Genomic DNA, 12,026 nt, shown 5'->3' on the forward strand with positions numbered 1-12,026 from the left:
AAGGGTCCAGAGCGAAATTCACATAACCTTCATTTTCTTCCTTGTTATGGCCAAGTTTTGGACTTCTAAGGCATGGTTGGAGTGACCATGAGGTGTTCTAGCCTTTGAAAGGAGGTTGAGGCAATGAAATGGTGAAAATCAACCTGGAATGGAAATTTCGCTCCTGACCCTTCCAAAGGGTCTAGAGCGAAATCCTCATCTGACTCTCTATTTTGCCTAGGACATTGGAAAGACCTTGTTTTGAGCTAAGTAAGTGGCAAATAGACTTGATGGTGATAAGGAGAGGTGAATTTGATCAAGTTTGAAGGTGAATTAAGGCAATGGAGTGTGAAATCAACCTAATTTATGAATTTCGCTCCTGACCCTTCCAAAGGGTCCAGAGCGAAATTCTTAGAAGACACCCTTTCATTCCTGGATTAGACCAAGTTCTTAGTTTCCAAGACATGTTGTGAAGGTTTTGATATGTTTGTGCCTTGAAAAGTGATTGAAAGCATTAAAAGATGAAGATTTTGACCTAAGACATGGATTGCGCTCCTGACCCTTCCAAAGGGTCCAGAGCGAAATCCACTTTTCCTCCACTTTGCTCTTTGATATGACCAAGTTTGTTGACTTCTAAGGCATGATGGGAAGGCTTTGATGCATATTTGTCTTTGAGAGGAGGTTTGAAGTGATGAAGCGGTGGAAATCAACCTAGAAGGAGAATTTCGCTCCTGACCCTTCCAAAGGGTCCAGAGCGAAATCCCCTTTTTGACCCCCTATCTTGCCTAAAATGATGAAAATGACCTTGTCTTGAGCTAATTTGATGGTAGATTCACTTAAGTGAGATGAAAGGAGCTTGAATTCGATCAAGTTTGAAGGAGAATTGGATGAAGGAAGTGGAAAACCAACCAAGAACATGGATTTCGCTTCTGACCCTTCCAAAGGGTCCAGAGCGAAAATCCCCATAGACCTCAAATTCTTCCTTGTTCAGACCAAGTTCTTAGTTTCTAAGGCATGTTGGGAAGTGTTTGACATGTTTTTTGCCTTAGGGAGTGACTAAAGGTGGAGGAGATGAAGAATTTTAGCCTAAAACTTGAATTTCGCTCCTAACCCTTCCAAAGGGTCCAGAGCGAAATTCTTGAAAACACCCATTTTCTCCTTAGCTAAGGTCAAGACCTTGGTTCCTATGGCATGGATGCAAGTGGAGTGGTGTATATTTGCCTTGCAAAGAAGATTGGAGTTGAAAAGATGAAATATCAAGCCTAGAGTGTGAATTTCACTCCTGACCCTTCCAAAGGGTCCAGAGCAAAATTCCACAAAACCACTCTTTTTTCCCAATTTTATGCCAAGACAAGTGTGGGTTAGGATGAATTGAGATTGGGGATATCCTTAGGCATGTCTTTGAGTTGCTAGGAATCAACAAATTTGGAGGAATTGAGCAAAAACTAGGATTTCGCTCCTGACCCTTCGAAAGGGTCTAGAGAGAAATTCCTAAGATCACCTATTTCCCTTGCAAATCAAGTCAAACTTTTGGTTTTTATGGCTTAGGGAAGAATGAAGCAACGTTTCCTTGACCTTTGAGGTGAGTTGAAGTGAGAGGCATGATAGAATTTGTCCTAAAATGCAAATTTCGTTCCTGACCCTTCCAAAGGGTCCAGAGCGAAATTCTTGCAAACACCTATTTTTCCCTTGGAGAAGGTCAAATCCTTGGTTTTTATGGCGTGGATGGAAGTAAGAAGGTGTGTCCTTGCCTTTTGAGGTGGATTAAGGTTGAAAGAATGAAGGAATAAGCTCAAAAACAAGAATTTCACTCCTAACCCTTCCAAAGGGTCCAAAGTGAAAATCCTAAAACCTATCCTATCTTCCAAAATTTGTGCCAAGCCAAGCCTAGACCAAGGAGAGAGAAGCCCCTAGGATTGCCCTTGAATGGATTTTGGCCACCAAAAATGTAGATTTTAGGCTAGGACAAGGATTTCGCTCTTGACCCTTCCAAAGGGTCTAGAGCGAAATCCTAGATAGGTCCTGTCCCTGGCCATGATTTTGAGCGAATTTTCCCTTTCAAGCCTTTTGGGGATCAAGCAAATGTTGTCAGGTTGAGAGATGGATCCAAATGAGGGAGTCAAGGGGAAACAAAGTGAGAAGAATGGAGCTAAGTAAGAGAAGACAAGCAAGGAATGAATTTCACTCCTGACCCTTCCAAAGGGTCCAGAGCGAAATTCTTCAAATCAACTATTTTCTCCTTGAGTGAAGCCAAAGCTTTGATCCCTATGACATGATTAGACAAGGAGTAATGTATTTTCACCTTGCAAGATGAATTGAAGTAAGGGAGATGAAGAATCAAGTCTAAAACTTGAATTTCGCCTAAAACTTGAATTTCGCTCCTGACCCTTCCAAAGGGTCCAGAGCGAAATTCACAAAATATCATTTTTCCTTCAAGTTTGTGCTAGGCCAAGACAATGGTCAAGGTGGATTGGACTTAAAGATTGCCACAAGCATGAATTTGAGTAGGTTGTGGGTGCAAGAAGTGAGGATTTTGAGCTAAGGGATGCATTTTGCTCCTGACCCTTCCAAAGGGTCCAGGGCGAAATCCTTTGAAATGCCTATTTTTCACCTTGTTTGAGCTAGGCAAAGGCAAGTTGCAAGGTCATGATGACAAGAGCATGGAATAGTGAAAAATCAAGATTGTGAAGGTATGGAAAGATGAAGTAAATGGACTAAAATGGCAAAATCGCTCCTAACCCTTCCAAAGGGTCCAGAGCGAACATTTCCTTGAAGAGAAGTGTTTTGCTAGGTGAGATGTTCAAGCAAGCCACCTTGGGGGTGGTTTAAGCCTTTCTCACATCATGAACATTTTATTGATTATGAAGACTAAGTGTGCCTTCATCAAATTTTGAAGAAACTCTAACATCTTCTAGGCTTACCTATACCCTCTCGAGAAATTCGCAAATTAAACCATATTCAACACACTTATCAAATGGGTAAATTTATTTTTTAAGTATTTTTTGTTAGCTTTATTAGTAAGTCGACCAGCTTGGAGATGAATGTTTTTTTTTAAATTTATTTATTTATTTAGGAGGTCGGCCTCTTGGGAAAAGGGTGAAAGCGCCCTATAAAGGAAGATGTATTTTGAAATCTTTAATCATTCATTCATTCATTCTTCCTAAGCGAATTTGAGGAGCAGAATTGGAGAAGCGAATTGCAGCAGGTATAGGCGAATTTCTGATTTAGGAAGGCTGATTAAAGGTTAAACCATCAAGGGCAAACCTGAAGTGCAGATCAAAGACCTTTCATCCAGCAGAAATCTTCATTTTTTTTTATCCATCTTTCCAAATTAATAAGTGAAAATCGAAGGTAAGGTGTTTAATATGATTTTTTAGGCAAGGTATTGAAGATCTGATCCAAGTTTCCATTTTTTAAATTTTCTTAAGGTTAGGTCTTCTACATCTAGTTTAATTTCTAGGTGATGCCTAGTTTGGAAATTTCTTAATTTTAAAGTTTTGTCTTTTAAGGAATCTCAAATCACCTAGCTAAGATTCTACACTTAAGCCTCTTTTTATAGGTAGCAAATGGCAACCCCCAAGGCGAGTGGATCCGCTACCCGGCAGGCTCTCATCAAAGAAGATCAAAAGAACGAAGATTTGGAGACCAAGATCATGTCCAAATGGAGCAATATCGGAGACACCAATTTAGGGAACTTCAATGTGAAGAAGTTTCGAGAAGCACCCTACATCGGCAAGTCATCACCCATAGCCAAGAAGATAATTGAGAGTGGCATAATCAAGGCCGCAGGCTTCCCTCCTGCAGTTAGATGTCACGAGCTAATGATCGAATGTGCCAAGCACTATGATTCACATTCAAGGACAATCATAGCCGAGGATGGAATTGTCCTAGCCTATCTTTCAGAAGAAACAGCTATAAGTGAAGCTTTTCATCTCCCGAAGCCGAGAGATATCATCTACAAGAGCTTGGAAGGAGCTAGGTCCATCTACAAAGATGATCTTGATACCTTTCTGAACTTCATCAATAAGAATTGGTTACTCAAGAGTAGGCCTCGCTTGAACAAGATACCTAATACGCCACACAGAATTGATTTCCAAGAAGAATTCAGAGACTTGATAACCATGCTCAATCGGGTTATAGGTGCTTCTCAGGCCTTCTTCTTCGACAAGTGGATGTTCTTCTTTATTCAAGTGATCGTCCAAAGAAAAGGAATGCTCAATTGGCCTAGAATCATTAGCAACAACCTAGACGTGCAATTGAGGAGGCTAGTCCCTACTAAGTCATTCCACATGAGTTCATATGTTATATATTCCTTAATTAGAAGTTTTGAGTATGCAGGGCTATCACATAGAGGAGTTGTTGGGAGAGGGACAGGAGAGATAAGAGCATGTGATTCTTATGTTCAACTGCATCATCCGCCAAGGAATGACGACAAGCTAGTCAATGACACCTTCACAATGTATATCACTAGGACATTGCAAGGAGGGATTCACCATCAATTGTCTCCAGAGGCACAGGAGCTCGTGAACAAACATGGTGCATGGATTATTCAATTTCCAAAATTCACCTACATCAGGGTCCATGGATGTCCTTTACCTCCCTATATGTTGCCAAGGTATCCTACAGACAGAATAATATTACTGGAAGTGACTAGACAGTTGGCAGCTTATGCTAAAGCATCAAGACATAAGCATGGAAATGGTATCCCCGTACCTATTTTACTGGGAAATTCAATTGAAGTGTGTCCTAATTCTCAAGCCGCAGAAGATGCAGAAAAGGAATTATCTCTGTATTCATTCACATCCTTTGCCTCAAGAGAGAACTTCGATCCTCATGGTCATATGGAAGAGACAGTTGGGGAGATGTACAAACATGAGTTTCAAGTGGAGGACTTCTGGATGAATGTCCAAGATGATGTAGAGGTGAAAAGAAAGATGCATTCTAGATTACCCTTGGATCTTATCCGGAAATGTAAGGTTTATAGAGTAGCCGATTAAGCCCAGGACAATGGTAGATATCTCCAATCATCCTATGAGAAGGAAGATAAAGAAGTAAAGATAGATTGGAATGAGCAAGAAGTTGCAGACCTAAGAGCATTGATGGACCCTGTTTTAAATTGCACTCGCAGATGGGTGGACGTACAACATCAAAAATTGAAGGAGCATAATATAGCCATGACATTCACCATAGAGACAAGAACAGAAGAAGAAGCAAGTGTGAGTGAGAATACTTCTCATTCCAAAGGATCGAAGAGAAAAGGAGGACCTAAGGAGAGAGAACCCTCCAAGAAGAAACAAAAGGTGAATCCTGATCGTCCACCGAGTACGTCTTCTAGACATGAAAAGGAGATAAGTCAAGGAGAGGATCAAAGAGAGATAGTGCATGAAATCGATGAGTCTATGGAATCCATGGTGCAGAATGATAAACAAGGCAAAGGACGAACACCTTAGCACTCATCAAGTCAATCTCTCCAGGTTGGTGCTAATGAACAACAAGAAGAAAAGAATGATGATGAAGCAACATCTCCTTTCAGAGACGAAAGACCTCTGCCTAAGGAAATACAGGTAAGGGAAAGAAAGTCTTCCATTCTAGATTGGCTAAAAGAAAGACTGACAAGGGTAGTTGTAGTTGAAGAGGAAGAACAAGTATTTGATTTGGAAAGTCTCATAGGAAATTCCCAAGAAGAAATCGAAAAGAAGAAGGCTACAAGATGTCAAAGGTAATTAGAGATGATGCAGGATCCAGGAAGATACAGGTAGCCACACCAATAGTGGACAAGTATGAGGATGAGATTATGGCAGAGGAATATGATAGAGACATTTGATCTTGGTCCACTTACCTCCGAGTAGGCCATGGAAGAAGCGACTGATTCAGTGAGAGCACTTAATGACAAACTCAAGGAAGAAATGGAAAAGAATACGAAGCTAGAAAGGGAGGTTAGTGCTTGGAGGAATTATTTTAGCCACCTTAATCAACCATTAAGGCGACAAGATCCAGCAATATCACCTTTGCATGCACTTCCTCCTGAATCAATAAATGAGGCAGAAAGGATGAAGAACTTAGCCCAACTCATGAGTTCATGGATTGATGAATCTTACAAGGTAGCCATTGAATTTGTAACGAGAATGATGAAGACAGTCCACAAGGCTATCCAAGTCCTTGAGATCATTCATAATATATTGATAACTGTGGATGCATTCACTCACACTGGAGACATTGTCATCCCGGTCTTGCAAGTGATAAGGAGGACACCAAGGCAGATTTTAGCACAAGAAAAGATAATGGAGGGAGGAACCCATAACCTTCTGCAATGGTCAACTTTGCTCCAAATGAAGGAAGTTCTTTTTGAAGACATCAATAACAGATGCAGCCGAGTTGAAGGAACTATCCACCCTATTCAGGATAAGGTGTTTGATGTATTGTGTACAATCCTTGACAGAAGGATAGAGATCGAAACAGATGTGGATGTACAAGAATTGGAAGACAGGATCAAGATTATTTTTTGCAAAGAGGAGAACATGGTCACAGAAAAGCAGTGAGATCAGATGTATGCTACTATGTTCCTGATCGAGAAAACAAAAGAACTAGAGCCTGGATGGGAGATGACTCTTCTCGCAGCTTTTGATCAAGTCCTTCACTTGGAAGAACGAATGAAGAACCTGCATGAGATTCCCATTGCTGAGATCGAGGGGATTACGTCCAAATTCATTGAATATGCTAGAAAAGAACATAGAAAAGGGAACAAAATTCTAGATGAGAAGTTGTTGTAGAATGATGTGGCAACTTTATTCCTATTGGGCTATGTTTTCTCGTTATTTGTGCCAATTTCTATTGGCTATGGATTGGTAATGTTTATCTAAATGGGGTCTTTTTGTAACAAACCCTAATTAGGGTTTAGGTGTTGAAATCTCAACCTTTGATCTTCTTTAGATCCAGGTTGTTCATTGTATTTGAGAGTGCTATATAAGTCCTCACTCAATTCATTTTAGAGAGTCAGAGAAAAGAGAAATAAGATTAAGATTGTTAGCAACAGAGAAAGAAGTAGTGAAGAGAGAAAGTTGAACAATTGTTGTTTTATTTTGCTATGAGATCAATGAAATATTGAAGTTATGGTGTTTTATTGCAATCCTTGTGGCTATCTTCATGGTTGTTTATCTTCTTGAATCACTCTTAGTAGAGATAGTACTTAAGTTTTAGAATTAGATTGAAGGACAAATGTTGTGTTTGATCTTTGGTAAAACTCATAGTCCAAACCACTAGCTCCTTACTGATTGTAAGCACACCTTGTGTGGTCAACTGGAGATATTAAGATTATTTAAGAGTTCAATCATTATTGGAGATATTGATATGTATCTTAGTAATAGTATCTATTGATGATTCGAAAATCATTGAATCCCCTTAGAAGATCGCACCAATTCCAGTAGAGTTGTAATCTTTTGGCAATACTGAAATTGGTAGAGTTTTACTAGACCAGACCTCATTTAGTCATTCCTAGGATTAGTTTAGTATCGCCTCTTTAAAGCCCTTATCTTTTGCCATTTTTTTGAAACATCAGTTAGTATTAGGAGAATTGAGTTTCCTCATTGAAAAGTAGTTGCAAGAACAAGCTTTCCCAGAAAGTACGTAAGGCCCCTTGTAAAACAGCAAACACAACAACCACTGGTGCTTATCCACGAGTAGAGAACCTACATAACAGAACCTTGGAGTTTCTCCAATTGATCCTTCTGCAAAATCTTCAGCATTTGGGGAACTTTATTCAAGAGGATAGGATACCTCTGGGTATTTTATTTTGTGTTTGGTCGTGTACAAAAGACACATCAACAGAATTGGCGCTAGAAGGAGGGAGGCCTACTTTTCTATACAAAAAATTGATCATCAAGAGGAACAGTACTATCTTGAAAATCTTACCAAAAAAATAAAAAAGAAATTCAGCAAAATTTGAGATGAACATGTATCACTATGGTGTTGCCACATAGAGGATCGAACGAGGTAGTACAACCCAATTTGGAGATAGGTAACATTCAAGAAGACATTATTTCTGGATTGAATGACCTAGCATGGAACTTGAGGAGAAGTGAAGCTGAGTATACTAGAGTTAGAATTATTTTGGAACAAGAAGCAGACAGAGCTGAAGAACGTTAGAGCTGTCGCCAGGGAACTTCGTAACCAAAGGAACCTGCAGTAACCCTCAGAAGCAAGATCTTCACACTGGATTTTATTGGTTCTTTCTCGCCCGAAAAGCACCAAAGGATATTGAGGTCTACACCAAGCACAAAAAATCTGACTGAACTTCAGTTCACTTCAAGATCGAAGCAGGCTAAGAGAGAAAATACTTCAAGAGAACCTGAACCGAAATTAGAAGGTACTTCTGATTTATTACAAGCTCCATCACTTCAAGAACAAGTACAAGCAGCAATTCAAGCAAGTATCCAGGCAATTTCTCAACCAATAAGCCAAGTCAGTTCATCAAGTTCTCAACCAAGTTTTCAACCTTCGGGAAGCACGATGGCTCACAATGCTCCTCCTCCTCCTCCTCCTACTTATGCACTCAACGGCGCTACATGGATGATCGATAATCCATCACCATTAGAATTTGCAGTATATCATGATATGCCTAAGAATCCGGAGAATTTTTGTTCTAAGTTCAACACCAATGATTTCAATCGTACAACAGAAGATCATATCAAAATGTTCAAAGACCTTCGCAACAGGCGAGTTGAATACGGAGACATAGCTTGCAGACTTTTTCCCTATTCGTTAGGAGAAGAAGCATACTTTTGGTTCATTCATCTACTAACAGGGTCAATTAGAACATGGGATGCAATGAAAGATAAATTTATTGCAAAGTTTGGCATTCCAACCACGCCTGTTGAGTTATATAGGCAATTTGTTGAGATCAGAAGGAGAGAACATGAGCCTATCACTTCTTTCAATAATAGGTTCCATAGAGCTTACACGATGTTGCGACATCCATATCTCATTGCTGGCCCAAGGGAGATTTATTATGGAGCCTTAGATCATCTCACTGCCATGTTTGTGAGGGCCTATCCTATCCCAAATGATTTAAACACAGTGTATGCAAAAGCTATTGAAGTCAGTAAGCACATGGGGCGAAATATTACTCGGCCGCTACTTCATATTGAACCTTGGAGTTTCTCCGATTGATCCTTATGCAAAATCTTCAGCATTCGGGGAAGTTATTCAAGAGAGGATAGGATACCTCTGGGTATTTTATTTTGTGTTTGGTCCTGTACAAAAGACACATCAACACTTCTTGATTTTGGCGCCCAACTGGAGAGTAGGGCGGAATTTTGCATTGGTGGAGGATTCAATGAATTTGTGAATCCTCCATGCCTTCTTGATTTTGGCGCCTGTCCTTCATCTTGGGCGGAATTTTGCATTGGTGGAGGATTCAATGAATTTGTGAATCCTCCATGCCTTCTTGATTTTGGCGCCTGTCCTTCATCTTGGGCAGATTTTGCACCGGTGGAGGATTCAATGAATTTGTGAATCCTCCATGCCTTCTTGATTTTGGTGCCTGTCCTTCATCTTGGGTGGAATTTTGCACTGGTGGAGGATTCAATAAATTTGTGAATCCTCCTAGCCTTCTTGATTTTGGCGCATGTCCATCTTGGGCAGAATTTTGCACTGGTGGAGGATTCAATGAATTTGTGAATCCTCCATGCCTCCTTGATTTTGGCGCATGTCCTTCATCTTGGGCAGAATTTTGCACTGGTGGAGGATTCAATGAATTTGTGAATCCTCATGCCTTCTTGATTTTGGCGCTTGTCCTTCATCTTGGGCGGAATTTTGCACTGGTGGAGGATTCAATGAATTTGTGTATCCTCCATGCCTTCTTGATTTTGGTGCATGTCCTTCATCTTGGCCGGAATTTTGCACTGGTGGAGGATTTTGGCCTTTCCATGCTTCCTCCGAACTGGGATGGATTTTGAGCCCCTTCCGGATCAAGCTACCATATAAGAATTTGGGATGATTTTTCCAGACAGAGAGAAAATTCCCGAGCTTTCCATTTCAGGAGTGGGCTTCCGGCACTCAACCATCTTCTAGCTTTCTCTGTCTGCTTTCTGACTTTCCGGAATTAGAAATAGTTGCAAATGCTTGATCTTTGTAACCTTGCCCGAATGGTCCTGTCAAAACAAACTTTCCAAAAATAGAAACCTTTAAAGTGTCTGCGTTAGACCCCTAGACGGGATACAGGAATGACTTACTATAAATAGAAACTTATTAAAAATAGAAATTGCTAAAAATAATAAGTTTGATTTTTGGCAAAATGACGACATTTCGGAACTCGGTAAATCCCCTAAAAAATAGGAACTTTCTAAAAATAGAAAGTAGTTCCGTTTTGGCTCAAATTTTACTGGGAGGTTCCTTGAAGGGTCCTGATTCCAATCGTAAGTTCAGTTTTTTCAAAACCGTAAAAGAAACCCCTAAAATCTAGGACTGAAGGCAGAAACCCTAAAATTAACAAAACAAGTCCTAGATTTAACCAAATTTGTTCAAACGAAAAGCAAACTTAATCAATTTAACCCCCAAACACTTGCAAAGCAGAGAGACTGACGAGATTGCTGCGACAAGACCCAAGAACAAAGCCAAAAGACCGGAAAGGCCTAAAAAGTAGGGGGTCTCCATTTGCAATGGGGCGATGTGTGAAAACGTCACAAGAAGTCCTAGAGTGAATGTCCTTGGAGAGGACATGGAGTGAATTTCTCCAAATCATGTACTTTGCCTCAAACTTGGAGCGAATTTTCATCTTAAGACCATGTACCTTGGCCACCAAATAGAGCGAACTTTTTCTTGTCCTCCCAAAGGTCTTGGAGCAAATTTTGAGTCATGTCCTTCCAAAGGATCCACAGCAAAATCTTCATGTTCTTGCTAAGGGTCCAGAGCGAATTTGAATATGTACCTTGGAGAAGTCTTAGAGTGAGCTTTGTCTAGAATCATGTGCGTACCTTCCAAAGGACAGAGAATGAATTTTATTTTAGGTCTTGTCCTTGCCAAGGTTAGAGAGCGAATTTCATCATGTCCCTATCAAGGTCCTAGAGCAAATTATTTCCAATTGATGTACCTCCCGAAGGTCTTGGAGCGAATTTCAATTCAAGGTCACGTCCCTTAGAAAGGACATAGAGTGATATTTTTTTACAAGCCATGTCCTTGGAAAGAACATAGAGCTAATTTTATTTTTAGGTCCTGTCCTTGCTAAGGACGTAGAGCGAAATTCTTATCAAGAGTCTTGTCCTTGCTAAGGACATGGAGCGAGTTTTTTCCTTTGACCTTGTCCTTCCGAAGGACAAAGAGCGAAAATCCTTACCTTGACCTTGTCCTTCCAAAGGACAGAGAGTGAATTTCATTTGAGTCTTGTCCTTGCAAAGGACAAAGAGTGATTTTCATTTTTGAGTCTTGTCCTTGCTAAGGACATAGAGCGAACTGATTTCAAGATTCATGTCCTTGCCAAGGACCCAAAGCGAAATTCCCAAAGGCAAGCATTTTGGCAAGAAGGTGAAGTCGGCCAGCATGAGAAAGGTAATTTGTTATCAAGTCGGCCTTGCACCCCAAAAGAAATAACCATTACTCTAAACACCTATAAGGGGAAGGTCAAAACATTCATTTCAATCATCAATTTAAACAGAAGACCTACTGAATCTACCCAGCAAATAGATGAATTTGACCAGCAAGACAGCAACTTTCTTCGACAAGGTAGCGCATTTATCAGATTTATCAGCATCTTAGGGAAATTGAGCCAGCACAAGTGCGAATTTGAGTAGGTCAGCGGCAGGTCAGCGAATTTCATCAGCAAGGTAAGGAACCCAATCAACATCATTAGCAAATCTGATCGGCAAAGGAGCAGAATCAGTCACTTTAAGGGGCGAATTCTATCAGAACAACAGCAAATTCACAAAGAAAGGAGTGAATTCATCAAAAGGACAGCAAATTTGCTCAAGCAAAGGATCGACCCCCCTAAGCCTGCACATATCAGATCTGCAACATATAGAATAAAAGATCAAGTTAAGATGGGAGTATGTTAAGGT

The 12,026-nt window shown here is 40.3% G+C and overlaps 1 protein-coding gene across 1 annotated transcript in view; it reads right to left on the reverse strand.

The window, feature by feature from the left end:
• The window catches only part of LOC131046573 (U1 small nuclear ribonucleoprotein A), a 108,369-nt gene that overhangs the window by 47,137 nt on the left and 49,206 nt on the right, over nucleotides 1–12,026 (reverse strand). The window lies entirely within an intron of this gene.

The sequence above is a fragment of the Cryptomeria japonica genome, chromosome 2 (assembly GCF_030272615.1).
Source record: "Cryptomeria japonica chromosome 2, Sugi_1.0, whole genome shotgun sequence".
Taxonomy (NCBI): domain Eukaryota; kingdom Viridiplantae; phylum Streptophyta; class Pinopsida; order Cupressales; family Cupressaceae; genus Cryptomeria; species Cryptomeria japonica.